The 16,489-nt window shown below is 48.1% G+C and overlaps 1 long non-coding RNA gene across 4 annotated transcripts in view; it reads left to right on the forward strand.

The window, feature by feature from the left end:
• The first annotated feature begins 13,707 nt into the window (after positions 1-13,707).
• The window catches only part of LOC147100767 (uncharacterized), a 43,215-nt gene continuing 40,433 nt past the window's right edge, over positions 13,708-16,489 (forward strand). For 2 of the 4 annotated variants that reach the window (XR_015073564.1, XR_015073566.1), the window contains exons 1-2: positions 13,708-13,923; positions 14,069-14,140. This is a non-coding gene — a long non-coding RNA (uncharacterized LOC147100767). Of the gene's footprint in view, positions 13,924-13,968; positions 14,141-16,489 lie in introns of those variants that run through there. The other 2 variants (XR_015073563.1, XR_015073565.1) reach the window with 1 other exon arrangement.

Here is a 16,489-nt window from a genome sequence, read left to right on the forward strand (position 1 = left end):
GAGGATAAATAAACAACAGAAGGGCAGAGCGAAAGAAAAGCGCAAAATCCGTTTCCCTGCTAATGGACACTTTTAATTTGTTGGGCGTACTGTCAGGGAAGGTAAGACACAGGGGTCCTGATTTTAACTAGGTGGGGGGCAGTTTTCGGTGAGTCAGTTCAAAACTCACCAGGAGACATAAGGGCAGTCACTAATAAATCCAATTAAGGAATTCAGGAGAAACTTCTTTACCCAGAGAGTGGTTAGAACATAGAACTCGCTACCACAGGGAATAGTTGAGGCGAATAGCAGGGATTAAAGGGAGGCTAGATGAGTACATGAGGGAGAAGGAATAGAAGGATATGCTGATAGGGTGAGGTGAAGTAGGGTGGGAGGAGGTTCATGTGGAGCATAAACCATAAAAACATAAGAATTAGAAGCAGGAGTCGGCCATATGGCCCCGTGAGCCTGCTCCGCCATTCAATAAGATCATGGCTGATCATCGACCTCAACTCCACTTTCCTGCCCGATCTCCATATACCTTGATTCCCCGAGAGTCCAAAAATCTATCGATCTCAGCCTTGAATATACTCAAAGAATCCGCATGCACAGCCCTCTGGGGCAGAGAATTCCAAAGATTCACAACCCTCTGAGTGAAGAAATTCCTCCTCATCTCAGTCTTGAATGGCCTACTTCTTATCCTGAGACTATGCCCCCTAGTTCTAGACACTCCAGCCAGGGGAAACAACCTCCCTGCATCTACCCTGTCAATCCCCTTCAGAATCTTGTAACTTTCAATGAGATCACCTCTCATTCTTCTAAACTCCAGAGAGTATCGGCCCATTCTACACAATCTCTCATCACAGGACAACCCTCTCATCCCAGGAATCAATCTAGTGAACCTTCGTTGCACCGCCTCCAAGGCAAGTATATCCTTCCTTAGATAAGGAGACCAGAACTGCGCACCGTACTCCAGGCGTGGTCTCACCAAGGCCCTGTACAATTGTAGCAAGGCTTCCTTACTCTTATACTCCAACTCCCTTGACCAGTTGGGCCGAATGGCCTGTTTCTGTGCTGTAACTGCTATGCAATTCACCCACTGCAGCAAAATAGAGGCCCAGGCTAACTCTCACTCTCGGGACTCGTTTAAATTTCGCTGGCCGACATCCCGTCCCTTCCGGGCACAGTGTGGCTGATATTTGCGCCACCCAGTGAGCAGGTCTGCCAGGCCCTCCCGCGGTCAGCCCCGTGATTGGGGGTGGGGTGGGGGGGGGGTGCGAGATCAGGACAGGGGAGGCCTGAGGTTTCTCTGTGGGCTCTGGGCGAGCACTCCTGCTCCTTCCTCCCCCACCTTTTCGGGCCTCGTGTGGCCCCGATCCACTGGGTTTGCCTGAGTTGAGAAACTCGCTGCCCTTTCCCGCTCAGGCCTCCCAGTAAAAATTGCAGTCGGGTCCCGATGGCATCATCAGGATCTGACATGTACATGTTAAAAAAGTCCCCACCGACATTGAGCGGGTGCCCGTGCTGCCTGCTCAGTGGAGCAGGTTCAAATTGCGGCAAATCGGCTCCAGAGCGGGTAAAACGTGCCTTTCACCATCACCAGACATCCCAAAGCGCTTTACAGCCAATGAAGTACTTTTTGAAGTAGAGTCACTGTTGTAATGTAGGAAACGTGACAACCAATTTACGCACAGCAAGCTCCCACAAACAGCAATGTGATAATGAGTGATGTTGATTGAGGGATAAATATTGGCGAGGACACCCCTGCTCTTCTTCGAAATAGTGCCATAGATCTTTTACGTCCACCTGAGAGGGCAGACGGGGCCTCGGTTTCGCGTCTCATCTGAAAGACGGCACCTCCGACAGTGCAGCGCTCCCTCAGCACTGCGCTGGAGTGTCAATCCTAATTTTTGTGCTGAGGTCTCTGGAGTGGGACTTGAACCCACGACCTTCTGACTCAGAGGCGAGGATGGTGGAAGCAGATTCGATAGTAACTTTCAAAAGGGTATTGGATCATTACTTGAAGGGGAACAAAGTTGCAGGGCTATGGGGAAAGAGCTGGGGGAGTGGGGCTAATTGGAGAGCTCATTCAAAGAACCAGCACAGAAACGATGGGCTGAATGGCCGCCTTCTGTGCTGTATGATTCTATGATCGAGAAATCGAATACTCACATTTTTAAAAATGGGGTTGATTCTCTACTTGCTAATGTGGGTGCTCCTTAAAACACTGGCCCTGGAGCTAATTGGCCCTTACTGACACTCCAGCTGTGATCAGCTAGCTCAGGAGAGATGTGGGGGGGGGGGCGATTTTGTGACTGGGGGCGCATTGGAGGCGGGACTGCTGCTTGTTGGGTCAATATCCCGCCTCCATCGATTTGTGGCCAACCCATGCTATTTTCCCTTGATTGACCTGGTTAAGCCCGCCCAGCGGGCTTAGCAGGTCAAATAAGGGAAAGCCGGTTGCAGAGAACGTCAACGCATGACGTTTCATCTGTCAAAATTTTTTTGACAGATGAATTGTCATCATTGGACAGCTCTGTGAAGCTGTCAAACAGTGACATTCTCTGCAGTTTGATGAGGTCTTGCATACAAGACCTCATCAACCTTTCTTTTACAGAAATGAGACGGTTGTTGCATCTGAGAATGCAACAGCCATCTCTCATCTCCAACGCGGAGGTCCGAGACTGAAGCCTGCAGGGAGAAACAAAGGTAAGTACACTTTTAAAAACACTTTCCACTTACCTCAGATACTCACCTCTACACTCTTGCGCCCATCACTTACCTTCACACCACACTTTTGCACCCCCCGACCCCCGACCCCCGCAGACCCAGTAGTCGCCTCGCTGAGCTGGTGGGTTTTGGAGCCTTCGGGAAGCCCGTACTTGTGAGGGCAAAAAGGGGATAATCCTATTTTCTGCCTGTTAACTACCTGTTGACAGGCAGTTAATAGGCTTTAATCCCTTCCTGCCTCCAAGGAGACGGGACCCAGCACGGGACAGCTACCCGCCTCCTGGCAAGATGGCACGGAGGCGGGTTGGGCACCCGCCCCCAAATTCTGCCATTTTCCCGGCAGTCCTGCCTCCATACCTGCCTCCCCAGGGCTGGCAAAATCGCCCCCGGGGAATCGAATCCAGGACCCTCTGCTACACACTGGCTTTACTGGGTATCAGGTATAAAAGAAAGAAAGACTTGCATTTATATAGCGCCTTTCACAATCACTGGATGCCCCAAAGTGCTTTACAGCCAATGAAGTACTTTTGAAGTGTAGTCACTGTTGTAATGTAGGAAACACGGCAGCCAATTTGCGCACAGCAAGCTCCCACAAACAGCAATGTGATAATGACCAGGTAATCTGTTTTTAGTGATGTTGATTGAGGGATAAATATTGGCCCAGGACACCGGGGATAACTCCCCTGCTCTTCTTCAAAATAGTGCCACGGGATCTTTTACATCCACCTGAGAGGGCAGACGGGGCCTCGGTTTAACGTCTCATCCGAAAGACGGCACTTCTGACAGTGCAGCACTCCCTCAGCACTGCACTGGAGTGTCAGCCTAGATTTTTATGCTCAAGTCTCTGGAGTGGGACTTGAACCCACAACCTTCTGACATCAGAGGCGAGAGTGCTACCCACTGAGCAACAGCTGACATTTGGCCAATTTAACTGCCCACCCGCCTGGTTTGTGCCAGGTGGGTAGGGTTAAAGTTACCCCCAGAAAGACATTTGCTAAAAACACGAACATACAGAAAAATGCATAGGACCTTGCACACAGCAAGGTCCCACAAACAGCAATGAGATAATGAACAGATAATCTTAGTGTTGGTTGAGGAATAAATATTGGCCAGGACTCTGGGGAGAACTCCCCTGCTCTTCTTTGAAATATTTTACATCTACTTGAGAGGGTAGACGGGGCCTCGATTTAACGTCTCATCCGAAAAACAGTTGGGTAAGGCTGCATTCTGTTAATAACCCATGGTATTGTAACAGTTGGAAGATGAATTGCTGTTTGTCGTGTTCCGTCTTCATTGTCAGCTCATCACTCAAACACCTGTGGATTAATTCTGTTGGGATGTGACCAAAGTGGCCACAAGAAATATAATTAGACTTTACAAGTATGTACTGGCTGACTTTCCTTGGTTGAACCTGTTTCATGTTTGCAATGTGAGCTGCGTCACAAAGCATCACCTCGGCGCATGTGATGGCATTGTGACAAAAATGGTACAACTTATGTAACTATTGTTTTTAAAAGAACAAGTCCTCTCCTTCCCGAGAGGTACTTGCTGAGGTCGGGTACAATCCCGTTGACAACACCAGCTGTCTAGGTCCTTGCCCCAAGTGGCCATTATTTGAGTGTTACCATGGTCACTGATAGTTGGGAGGATATTCAACTATTTGGAGCAAGACCAGCCGAACCTGATCCTAACCTCACTTGACACAGGATGGGTCACAACGTCTGCATGCCCGATACGAGACTCCCAAAACAAGCGCTCTACTTGGAGCTCCGGCACGGCAAGAGAGCCCCAGGTGGGCAGAGGAAACGCTTCAAGGACACCCTCAAAGCCTCCTTGAAAAAAGTGGAACATCCCCACCGACACCTGGTCCGACAGCCCAAGACCGCACAAAGTGGAGGAGAAGCATCCGGGAAGGCGCCGAACACCTCGAGTCTCTTTGCCGGGAGCAAGCGGAAGCCAAGCGCAGGCAGCGCAAGGAGCGCACGTCAACCCAAGGAGCCCACCCACCCGCCCCTTCAACCACCGCCTGCCCCACTTGTGACAGAGACTGTAGGTCCCGCATTGGACTCATCAGTCACCTGCGAACTCATTTTTAATGTGGAAGCAAGTCATCCTCGGTTCCGAGGGACTGCCTAAGAAGAAGGAGTAATCCAGAGGTCTAGAGTAATGATCTGCAAGACACAAGTTCAAATCGCACCATGGAAGCTGGGGAATTTATATTCAATTAATTAAATAATTCTGGAATAAAAAAGCTAGTATCATTAATGGTGACCATGAAACTACTGGATTGTGGTAAAAACCTAATTAGTTCACTAATGTCCTTTAGGGAAGGAAATCTGCTGTCCTTCCCTGGTCTGGCCTATATGTGACTCCAGACCCACAGCAATGTGGTTGACTCTTAACTGCCCTCTGAAATGGCCGAGCAAGCTACTTATTCAAGATGGCAGCTCACCACCACCTTCTCAAGGGCAAATAGGGACGGGCAATAAATGCCGGCCTTGCCAGCGATGTCCACATCCTATGAATGAAAAAAAAATCCACACATAAACGATCACAAGATAAATAAAGTTGAGGATTCGTCATTCAGGCCCAACTTACCGCACCCACCTTCAGCCGGTGTCACTATAGATAGGCGGGGGGATCCCTGCCTCATAGCCACCTCAGCTTAAAGACACGCAAGTCAATTGTTGTACCCTTATTGACACGTCAGCTAACTTGTCTCAGCTGTGGCTCAGTGGGTAGCGCTCTCGCCTCTGAGTCAGAAGGTTGTGGGTTCAAGTCCCACTCCAGAGACTTGAGCACATAAATCTAGGCTGACACTCCCAGTGCAGTGCTGAGGAAGTGCTGCACTGTCGGAGGTGCCGTCTTTCGGATGAGGCTTTAAACTGAGGCTGTGTCTGCTCTCTCAGGTGGACGTAAAAGATCCCACGGCACTATTTCGAAGCAGAGCAGGGGAGTTATCCCTGGTGTCCGGGTCAATATTTATCCCTCAATCAACATCACTAAAAAACAGATTATCTGGTCATTGTCACATTGCTGTTTGTGGGAGCTTGCTGTACACAAATTGGCCACTGCGTTTCCTACATTACAACAGTGACTCCACTTCAAAAGTACTTCATTGGCTGTAAAGTGCTTTGTGGACGTCCTGTGGACGTGAAAGACGCTATAGAAATGCAAGTCTATCTTTCTTTTCTAACTCAGCACGGACCAGGGATCCCACCTGGCCCCAGTTAAACATTTGTAGGAAGTTGTTTCACATTGTGGGGAATCACATGAAGTGCTTAAATCATCTGTGCCTCGTCCTTAAGGCTAACGACAGCAGCTGAAGCCCCTTGTGTGGTTGTAACAGCCCCTCGCTTCATCCTCCTGTCACCCTATAGCCAGTATGCGTGGGGTAACCTGTGTTGGGCTAAATTCAACTGTTGAAGGGAGTGTAGAGCTGCGCAGTCTGTACGGAGTCAGCATTGTTTCAGTCAGGGGAGCAGCAAGGGCACTGCAGTTGGCCTGAACACGAAGGAAAGGGAAATCAGACAGGGTTCACGCTTCTGATTGCTTTTCAGTGACCCCGTTAGAAAGTGCGCTGTCAGGTGGAGACAGGGGACAAGTTTATCACATGACTTGGCCCAAACTTGTTTTAGCTTTAAAGGAAAGAAACATAGAAAACATAGAAGATAGGAGCAGGAGTCGGCCATTCGGCCCCTCGAGCCTGTTCCGCCATTTAATGAGATCATGGCTGATCCTCCAAATTCAGTACCCTGTCCCTGCTTTCTCCCCATATCCCTTGATCCCTTTAGCCTTAAGAAATATATCTAACTCCTTCTTGAATATATTTAATGAATTGTCCTCAACTGCCTTCTGTGGTAGAGAATTCCACAGGTTCACCACTCTCTGGGTGAAGAAATTCCTCCTCATCTCAGTCCTAAATGGCTTACCCCTTATCCTTAGACTGTGACCCCTGGTTCTGGACTCCCCCGCCATCGGGAACATCCTTCCTGCATCTAGTCTGTCTAGTCCTGTTAGAATTTTATAAGTTTCAATGAGATCCCCTCTCATTCTTCTAAACACTAGCGAATATAAGCCTCGATTTTTAAACCGGTTTATTTTATTCTAAAAAACAATAACAACAACTTGCATTTATATAGCGCCTTTAATATAGTAAAACATCCCAAGGTGCTTCACAGGAACAATTATCAAACAAAATTTGACACCGGGCCACATAAGGAGATATTAGGGCAGATGATCAAAAGCTTGGTCAAAGAGGTCGGTTTTAAGGAGCGTCTTAAAGGAGGAGAGAGAGGTGGAGAGGTTTAGGGAGGGAATTCCAGAGCTTAGGGCCCAGGCGGCTGAAGACACGGCCGCCAATGCTGGAGCGATGGAAATCAGGGCTGCACAAGAGGACAGAATTGGAGAAGCGTAGATATCACGGGGGCTTGCGGGGCTGGCGGAGATTACAGAGATAGGGAGCGGCGAGGCCATGGAGGGATTTGAGAACAAGGATGAGAATTTTAAAAGTAAGCGCCATTTGACATTAGTTCTTGCAGCTGCTCCATGTTTTGGGGCCCAGTTATGGGAGGAGATCCACAGGGCGCTGGTGCTGCTCACCATTTTCATTGACTATCCAGAGGAATGTTCAAACGGGGCCGTTCTTATATTCACGGAGGATACAAAATGTGACCGGTGCTTCGGAATTCATGTAAATCAGCAGGTTGCCAACTCTGATTGGTCGTATTCCTGGAGGATTCATCACATGACCTCCCGCCTCCAACCGCCCCGCCCCCACACTCCCGCCATTGGTCGCCCATAGAATATAAGAGCAGGGAGGTTATGATGGAACTGTACAAAACGCTGGTAAGGCCACAGCTGGAGTACTGTGTGCAGTTCTGGCCACCACACTATAGGAAGGATGTGATTGCTTTGGAGAGGGTGCAGAGGAGATTCACCAGGATGTTACCTGGGCTGGAGCGCTTCAGCTATGAAGAAAGACTGGACAGGCTGGGGTTGTTTTCCTTGGAGCAGAGAAGGCTGAGGGGGGACCTGATTGAGGTGTACAAAATTATGAGGGGCATAGATAGGGTAGATAGAAAGGAACTTTTCCCCTTAGTAGAGGGGTCAATAACAAGGGGGCATAGATTCAAGGTAAAGGGCAGGAGGTTTAGAGGGGATTTGAAGAAAAACTTTTTCACCCAGAGGGTGGTTGGAATCTGGAACTCACTGCCTGAAAGGGTGGTAGAGGCAGGAACCCTCACAACATTCAAGAAGCTGGAAAATGGGATTAGATTAGACAGGGCTTGATGGCCGGCGCGGACGCGATGGGCCGAAGGGCCTCTTTCTGTGCTGTATAACTCTATGACTCTAACACCTCCAACCTCGCGGCCTCCCGCCTTCCCGCGCCAATCGGAAAGCGAGAAAACTCTTCATTACCCGATCGGATGATTCCTGGCAGTCAATCAAGCAGCCTTTTATTTTTTGCCCATCTCCAATATTTTTACAACTAATAAACAGAAACGGTCCAAAAAAAAAATGAAAAGAACACACAATTTTTTTTTTAAAGCCCCCTAAGATTTGTCTGCTGGGTTTTCGCTCGCTGCAGCGTGTCCTGGAGATGAATCTTTAATTCCTGGAGACTCCAGGCCAACACTGGAGGAGTTGGCAACCCTAGGTTGCAGGCCAATTTAGCTCAGTGAGGAGAATGGGCCTGTGTGGGGCTGATATCATTTCATGAGTGGATAAGTGTCGTCTCATGCACTTGGAGTTAGGAATCTCCAGCCAGAGCCATCCCACGTAGGAGCACCCACTACAGATAATGGATCAAGAGCGAGTATTGGGAGTATTAATTGATTACTCATCGGAGGTGAACAAGCAATGTGAGCTGGCAATAGGGAAAGCAAATAGGGTATCAGTCTGTGTTGCTAGATCTATCAAGGGCAAGAGGAAGAAGGCCACACTTTGGGCGATATAAAGCCCTGGTTTGCCTGCAGTTGGGAGTGCTGTATCTAGTTGTGGGTCCCCACACATAGTGAAGGATACTGAGGCTTTGGAGAAGGTGCAGAGGTGTGTGACCAGCATGATGCTAAATCTTAGAGCCCTTAGTTATGACGATAGCATCCAACATTTCAGGTCGTTTACTTTGGATAGGTGTAAAAAGAAAGACTTACATTTATATAGCGCTTTTCACGACCTCAGGACATCCCAAAGCACTTTAAAGCCAATGAAGTACTTTTTGAAGTGTAGTCACTGTTGTAATGTAGGAAACATGGCAGGCAATTTGCACACAGCAAGCTCCCACAAACAGCAATGTGATAATGACCAGATAACCTGGTTTAGTGACGTTGATTGAGGGAAACATATTGGCCCAGGACACCAGGGATAACTCCCCTACTCTTCTTCGAAATAGTGCCGTGGGATCTTTTATATCCATCTGAGAGGGCAGACAGGGCCTCAGTTTAACATCTCATCTGAAAGACGGCACCTCCAACAGTGTAGTACTCCCTCAGTACTGCACTGGAGTGTCAGCCTAGATTTTTGTGCTCAAGTCTCTGGACACAGAAAGTGGGGAAGGTAATGAAGTAAGAGAAGGGAATATGAAATGGAGCTGAGCCTAAGATCAGATCAGCCACGATCTCATTGAATGGCGGAGCAGGTTCGAGGGGACAAATGGTCGACTCCTGCTCCTGTTTCTTATCGTCTTAGAATATTTCTTCCAGATTTCTCCCTTTCTCTCCTGAAAGCACTGACCTCATGTCCGGGTGTTGTTCCGTGGGTGCTGGAAGCCTTCCCACACCTCAACTGACCGCTCTTTATCCAGCAGGGTCTCCTGCCGCCCCGGCTGAGATTCTTTATCTCAGCTCAGACCTGGAATCAAAGCGGGTCCTTCCCACTATGAGAGGCTCAATACATGTGGTCAGTTCAAATGCTGAGCCATCAGGCAGCTGCGTTAACAAGGAAAGAAAGAATGGACTTGTGTTTATATCGAACCTTTCGCCCCCTCAGGACGTCCCAGAGCGCTTCGCAGCCAACAGTGTACTTCTGACGTGTGGTCACTGTTGTAATGTAGGGAACATACGAGACTCCCAAAACAAGCGCTCTACTCGGAGCTCCGGCACGGCAAGAGAGCCCCAGGTAGGCAGAGGAAACGCTTCAAGGACACCCTCAAAGCCTCCTTGAAAAAGTGCAACATCCCCACCGACACCTGGGAATCCCTGGCCCAAGACCGCACAAAGTGGAGGAGAAGCATCCGGGAAGGCGTCGAACACCTCGAGTCTCTTCGCCGGGAGCAAGCGGAAGCCAAGCGCAGGTCAACCCAAGCATCCCACCCACCCGCCCCTTCAACCACCGTCTGCCCCACCTGTGACAGAGACTGTAGGTCCCGCATTGGACTCATCAGTCACCTGAGAACTCATTCTTAATGTGGAAGCAAGTCATCCTCGGTTCCGAGGGACTGCCTAAGAAGAAGAAGAAGAAGAATGTAGGGATATGTGGCATCCAATTTGTGCACAGCAAGGTCCCACAAACAGCGGTGAGGTAAATGATCAATTACATTTTTTCAGTGATGTTTGCTGAGGGATAAACTCTTATTTAATTACAAATCATTTATGTTACTTGCGCCTTATAGTTGCAAAAAGATGGCAAATTTAATAAAAGGGAAAAAATGTATAGGCCTATTAGTGAAAGAGCAGAGGACATAATAACGTGAGAATATAAGAATTAGGAGCAGGAGTCGGCCATACGGCCCCTCGAGCCTGCTCCGCCATTCAATAAGATCATGGCTGATCATCGACCTCAACTCCACTTTCCCGCCCGATCCCCATATCCCTCGATTCCCCTAGAGTCCAAAAATCTATCGATCTCAGCCTTGAATCTACTCAAAGACTCAGCATTCACAGCCCTCTGGGGCAGAGAATTCCAAAGATTCACAACCCTCTGAGTGAAGAAATTCCTCCTCATCTCCGTCTTAAATGACCCACCCCTTACCCTGAGACTGTGACCCCTAGGACTAATTGGAGAGCTCTACCAAAGAGCTAGCACAGGCATGATGGGCCAAATGGCCTCCTTCTGTGCTGCATGATTCTATCATTCTTTGATTCTGTGAAATATACCCTATAGGATAGAAATTTATTTTAGTAAGTTAGCGCCTCTGTTAAAATAGCAGACAGAAGAATGGTATAACAACAACTGGCATTACTATAGCGCCTTTAATGTAGTAAAACGTCCCAAGGTGCTTCACAGGAACGATTGCCAAACACAAATACAAGCGTATTAAGCATTTGCCTGATTTTACTACCTACTTCATCATGTCTGACTGGGTTGTCTACTTACATACATAGAAGTTACATGACACAAACAGGCCATTCGGCCCAACCAGTCCATGCCGGTGTTTATGCTCCACTCGCGCCTCCTCCCGTCTTTCCTCATCTAACTCCATCAGCATAACCCTCTATTCCCTTCTCCCTCATACGTTTGTCCAGCCTCCCCTTAAATGCATCTATACTATTCGCTTCAACCACTCCCTGTGGTAGCGAGTTCCACATTCTCACCACTCTCTGGGTAAAGAAGTTTCTTCTGAATTCCCTATTTGATTTCTTGGTGACTATCTTATATTGATGGCCTCCAGTTATGCTCTTCCCCACAAACATTCTCTCTGTATCCACTCTATCAAAACATTTCATAATTTTAAAGACCTCTATTAGGTCACCCCTCAGCCTTCTCTTTTCAAGAGACAAGAGACCCAGCCTGTTCATCCTTTCCTGAGAGGTATAGCGTTGCATTGCTAGTACCATCCTTGTAAAACCTTTATTGCACCCTCTCCAGTGCCTCTATATCCTTTTTATAATATGGCGACCAGAACTGTACGCAGTACTCCAAGTGTGGTCTAACCAAGGTTCGATACAGGTTCAGCATAACTTCTCTACATTTCAATTCTATCCCTCTAGAAATAAACCCTAGTGCTTGGTTTGCTTTTTTATATAGTTCTCATCATATTTACCTACCCTGTTCTCATACCCGTTCACCCCCTTTTCCTTCATCCTTCTATCCAATCTAATCTTGAATGTTGACACAGCTCCAGCCTTAACCAATAACCTTGGAAGTGAGTTCCAGAGTTTCACAACCCTCTGTGAAAAGCAGTTTCTCCTGATGTCAGCTTGCCTCAGTGGGTGGCACTCTCACCTCTGAGTCAGAAGGTCGTGGGTTCAAGTCCCACTTTCAGAGACTTCAGCACAAAAATCTAGGCTGACACTCCCAGTGCAGTGCTGAGGGAGTGCTGCACTGTCGGAGGTGCCGTCTTTCGGAGGAGATGTTAAACCGAGGCCCCGTCTGCTCTCTCAGGTGGACGCAAAAGATCCCGTGGCCACTGTTTCGAAGAAGAGCAGGGAGTTATCCCCAGTGTCCTGGCCAATATTTATCCCTCAACCAACATCACTAAAAAACAGATTATCCGGTCATTATCACATTGGTGTTTGTGGGAGCTTGCTGTGCACAAAGCCTACATTACAACAGTGACTACACTTGAAAAAGTACTTAATTGGCTGTAATGCACTTTGGGACATCCGGTGGTTGTGAAAGGCACTATAGAAATGCAAGTCATTCTTTTCTTTTTGACCTCTGTTTTAAATCTCTTGCATTTAATCTTATCTTTATGGTCCCTCGTTTATGAGCCCTCAACTATTGGAAACAGGCTGCTTCTAACTATCCTGTCCCATCCTTTCATAATTTTAAACACACCTACCATAATCTGTGCTGTAAATCGATTTCACTGCTCACTTACCTGTATTGGAGACTAATTTCTCAAACTAACACTAGAGGGCGCTGTAACACAACTGTGCTCTGTTGAGTACATCAAACTCTGTAAAGTTTTCTAAGAAAGAAATACTTGCATTTATATAGCACCTTTCACAACCACTGGACATCCCAAAGCGCTTCACAGCCAATGAAGCACTTTTTGAAGTGTAGTCAGTATTGTAATGTAGGAAACGCGGCAGCCAAGTTGCGCACAGCAAGCTCCCACAAACAGCAACGTGATAATGACCAGATAATCTATTTTTTAGTGATGTTGATTGCGGGATAAATATTGGACACCAGGGATAACTCCCCTGCTCTTCTTCGAAATAGTGCCATGGGATCTTTTACATCCACCTGAGAGAGCAGACGGGGCCTCGGTTTAACATCTCCTCCGAAAGACGGCACCTCCGACAGTGCAGCACTCCCTCAGCAGTGCACTGGAGCGTCAGCCTAGAGTTTTGTGCTCAAGTCTCTGGAGTGGGACTTGGACCCACGACCTTCTGACTCAGAGGCGAGGGAGCTGCCCACTGAGCCACGGCTGACAGTGGTGCCAGGGTTACCCAGCACCACGTACAGTCGGACTTCTGGTCATCAAAAGTCACTTTTGTAAATTATCCAATAATTTGAATGAAGCAATTATGGATTAAGAGGAGACTCAATCCGTGCTTGCTCCTTGGTAACCAAACAACAACAACTTGCATTTATATAGCACCTTTAACGTAGTAAAATGTCCCAAGGTGCTTCACAGGAGTATTATAAGACAAGATTTGACACCGAGCCACATAAGGAGGTATTAGGTGAGAGGTAGACTTTAAGGAGGGTCGGTGCCTCACTTAAGTAGCTGTTACTCATATGTGAGCCTTGACAGTCATAGTTGGTAGGCTGGCCAATCGAATTTGGAAAGATCCTGTGGCACTATTTTGAAGAAGTACAGGGGAGTTATCCCCGGTGTCCTGGTCAATATTTATCCCTCACCCAACATAACAAAAACAGATTATCTGGTCATTATCACATTGCTGTTTGTGGGAGCTTGCTGTGCATAAATTGGCTGCCGCGTTTCCCACATTACAACAGTGACTACACTTCAAAAGTACTTCATTGGCTGCAAAGCGCTTTGAGATGTCTTGAGGTTGTGAAAGGCGCTATAGAAATGCAAGTCTTTCTTTCTTTTTATTGTTTGCTAACCACACTAGAGGGCGCTTGTGCCCAGAATATGTCCAGCCCCAGAGGAACCTTCTCTTCACTTATAATAATGGTAATTGGATGTTAATAATAACGAAAGCTTTTAAAGTAAATGTAATTAAGTTTTGAAATTTAAAATGTCCCCCTTTCTAGCATCTTCTGATGGCGCTGAGTCACGTTCATGTAATGTTCCGTGAGAGGCACATTAACTCACGTTAACTTAGAGATGAGAGGGGCGATCTTCTGGCGGTGGAAGTAAGTGATCTCGCGTGAGATTGTGTGTCATCTGTGAATCCTCCTCCCCATCACTCCTCAAGGCAGTAACCAATTCATTGCTGTGTTGTTGCCAAATTTACATGGTGGCATCAACTTAATCTCTTGTGTCACATTTTCCTCGCAGCTTGCAAACCAAGTTCGCTGTGCTGAACTGATTCTCCAACTCGCACACTCTGCTTTTCTGCTCATTACACAGGTGAGACTTTTTATTCTGGATTCACTCTCTGGTCTCTCTCCCCCACACCCTTCGCCCCCCCTCCCTCCTGCACCTGTGGGCTGTTTCTGGGTTGAATTAGTGTGGGGCTAGTTGAGCGAGCAGCACAGTGAGTGTGATGTTACAGCCCGCACCCGAAGGGGATTAACTCACTGGTTATTTCACCGCGCAGGAAATGTTATTTTACTCTCCCAGTACGATAGCTGCACCAACACTGATCCCAGGCTCTGATAAGGTGGCCACCTCTCTTGGACTTTACAGGTAACTCCAGGGTCACATTGCAAAGAAAACACAGACTGGTTGTGATAAATAAACTGTTTGCTGAAAGATGTATAGCCTATTCCCTCCCTCCACCCCTGTCATATATTAAGCAGCACTAAATTCCATGCAGCTTTGGGTGAGTGCAGGATGAGGGAATAGACTGCACTGTTGTACGTGTGGCCATGTGTCTGTAAGTAAGTGTCTGCATGTGCACATGTATGTGAAATAGGTGCACTCGCGTGTGACAGAGAGACTTGCATTCATATAGCGCCTTTCACGGCTTCATGATGTCCCAAAGTGCTTGACAGCCAATGAGGTACCTTTGAAGCATAGTCACTATTCTAATGTAGAAAACGCGGCAGCCAATTTGTGCACAGCAAGCTCCCACAAACGTCAATTAAATAAATGGCCATATCATCTGTTTTAGGTGTAGGTTGAGGGATAGATGTTGTTTCCAGGACACTGCGGAGAACTCCCTGCTCTGTTTGAATAGTGCTGTGGGATCTTTTATGTCCACGCCAGAGAGATCAGACGGGGCCTCGGTTTAACGTCTCCTGCGAAAGATGGCGCTCACTCAGTACTGCACTGGGTGTGTTGCCCTAGATTATGCATTCGGGTCTCTGGAGTGGGACTGGAAACCAGGACTTTCTGACTCAGAGGTGAGAGTGCTACCCACGGAGCCACTGGCTGGCGCCTTACATTACAGATGTCCACTGTGGAAAGGGCTGGAGGTATAAAAGTTGAGGATGGTGATAGACTGGGCTACCATTCCTGCGATCGGGGTGCACTGCAGGTCTGCAAGAGGTGGCGCCGCTCTGTAGCTGCCTCCATGCTCTGACTGAGCTTGTGAAGCGAGTTCTCTTCCGACATTGCCAGGTAGCCTGTAGAGATGGGTGCTGGGGTAATGGCGGCTGTGGACATGTGCAGAATTCTTATCTCCCTGGCATCTCTTCTTTGGTCTTTGTCCTCGTCTAACAAACCGACAACAATAGCAACTTGCATTTATATAGCGCCTTTAAGGTAGTAAAATGTCCCAAGGTGCTTCACAGGAGAGTTATCAGACAAAATTCGACACCGAGCCACATAAGGAGATATTAGAACAGGGCTTGGTCAAAGAGGTAGGTTTTAAGGAGCGTCTTAAAGGAGGAAAGAGAGGTCGAGAGGTGGAGAGGTTTAGGAAGGGAATTCCAGAGCTTGGGGCCCAGGCAGCTGAAGGCACGGCCACCAATGGTGGAGCAAAGGAGATCGGGGATGCACAAGAGGCCAGAATTGGAGAAGGGCAGAACCTAGCAAGAAGACGGCATAGAATCCAGTCCCCAAAACTTTTAAGTCAATTGCAGCAAAAGTGTTTGGAGCAGTTCAGCTTTAAGAAAGCTTTCCCCTCAGATTGTGACCGGTCTTTAAAGCCTGCGCTCAGTCTGGGCACCGCATGCCTTGACAAACCCTGCCACGTTGTTCGTTGGCCGAGTACATTTCGCGGCCGTCACGAGACGTTGCAGCATTGTGTGCGCGCGCGAGCAAGGAATGCTGGCTGCCAGACAACGAGGCCCGTGATTTTGCGCGGGACGGCCCGTGGGAGGGGGATCCGGCGGCTTCGAAAAACATCCCAATTTCCAGCCCACGCTCGACCAGATCTCGCCGCCAGAACTGCTTCCGTCAGCTGGGATTTCGACATGTGTGTTGCAGCCTCTCAGGGAGCCGTGCGTCAGCTGTTACTCCCACTGCCTCATACTGCTAATTTTTCATTGTGTGTTCTGGATGTACATCTCACTCAAAATGACCCACAGATGTGGTATGTTAATCAGAAAAACACTTAGCTGGCCAGACAGACTGGATTTTAGGTCACCCCTGCCTGGTCGTCATTCAACACCCGAGTGGAGCTCAGTGCCAAAAAAGTGGCCAAACCCAATGAATCCTCGAGGTTCTTCGCAGCTTGCCAAAGCGCTGGTTGTCCACCATCTTACTCAACACCTGTGGGCACTGGCTTCCTATAAAAGCTCAGTGTTAAATAAAATGGAAGCGCGTAGATGGCCTTTCGGACGCGACATTAAACCGAGGCCCCGTCTGCCC

The sequence above is a fragment of the Somniosus microcephalus genome, chromosome 25 (genome assembly GCF_052327205.1).
Source record: "Somniosus microcephalus isolate GS21.2 chromosome 25, FLI_Smic_1.0, whole genome shotgun sequence".
NCBI classification, from domain to species: domain Eukaryota; kingdom Metazoa; phylum Chordata; class Chondrichthyes; order Squaliformes; family Somniosidae; genus Somniosus; species Somniosus microcephalus.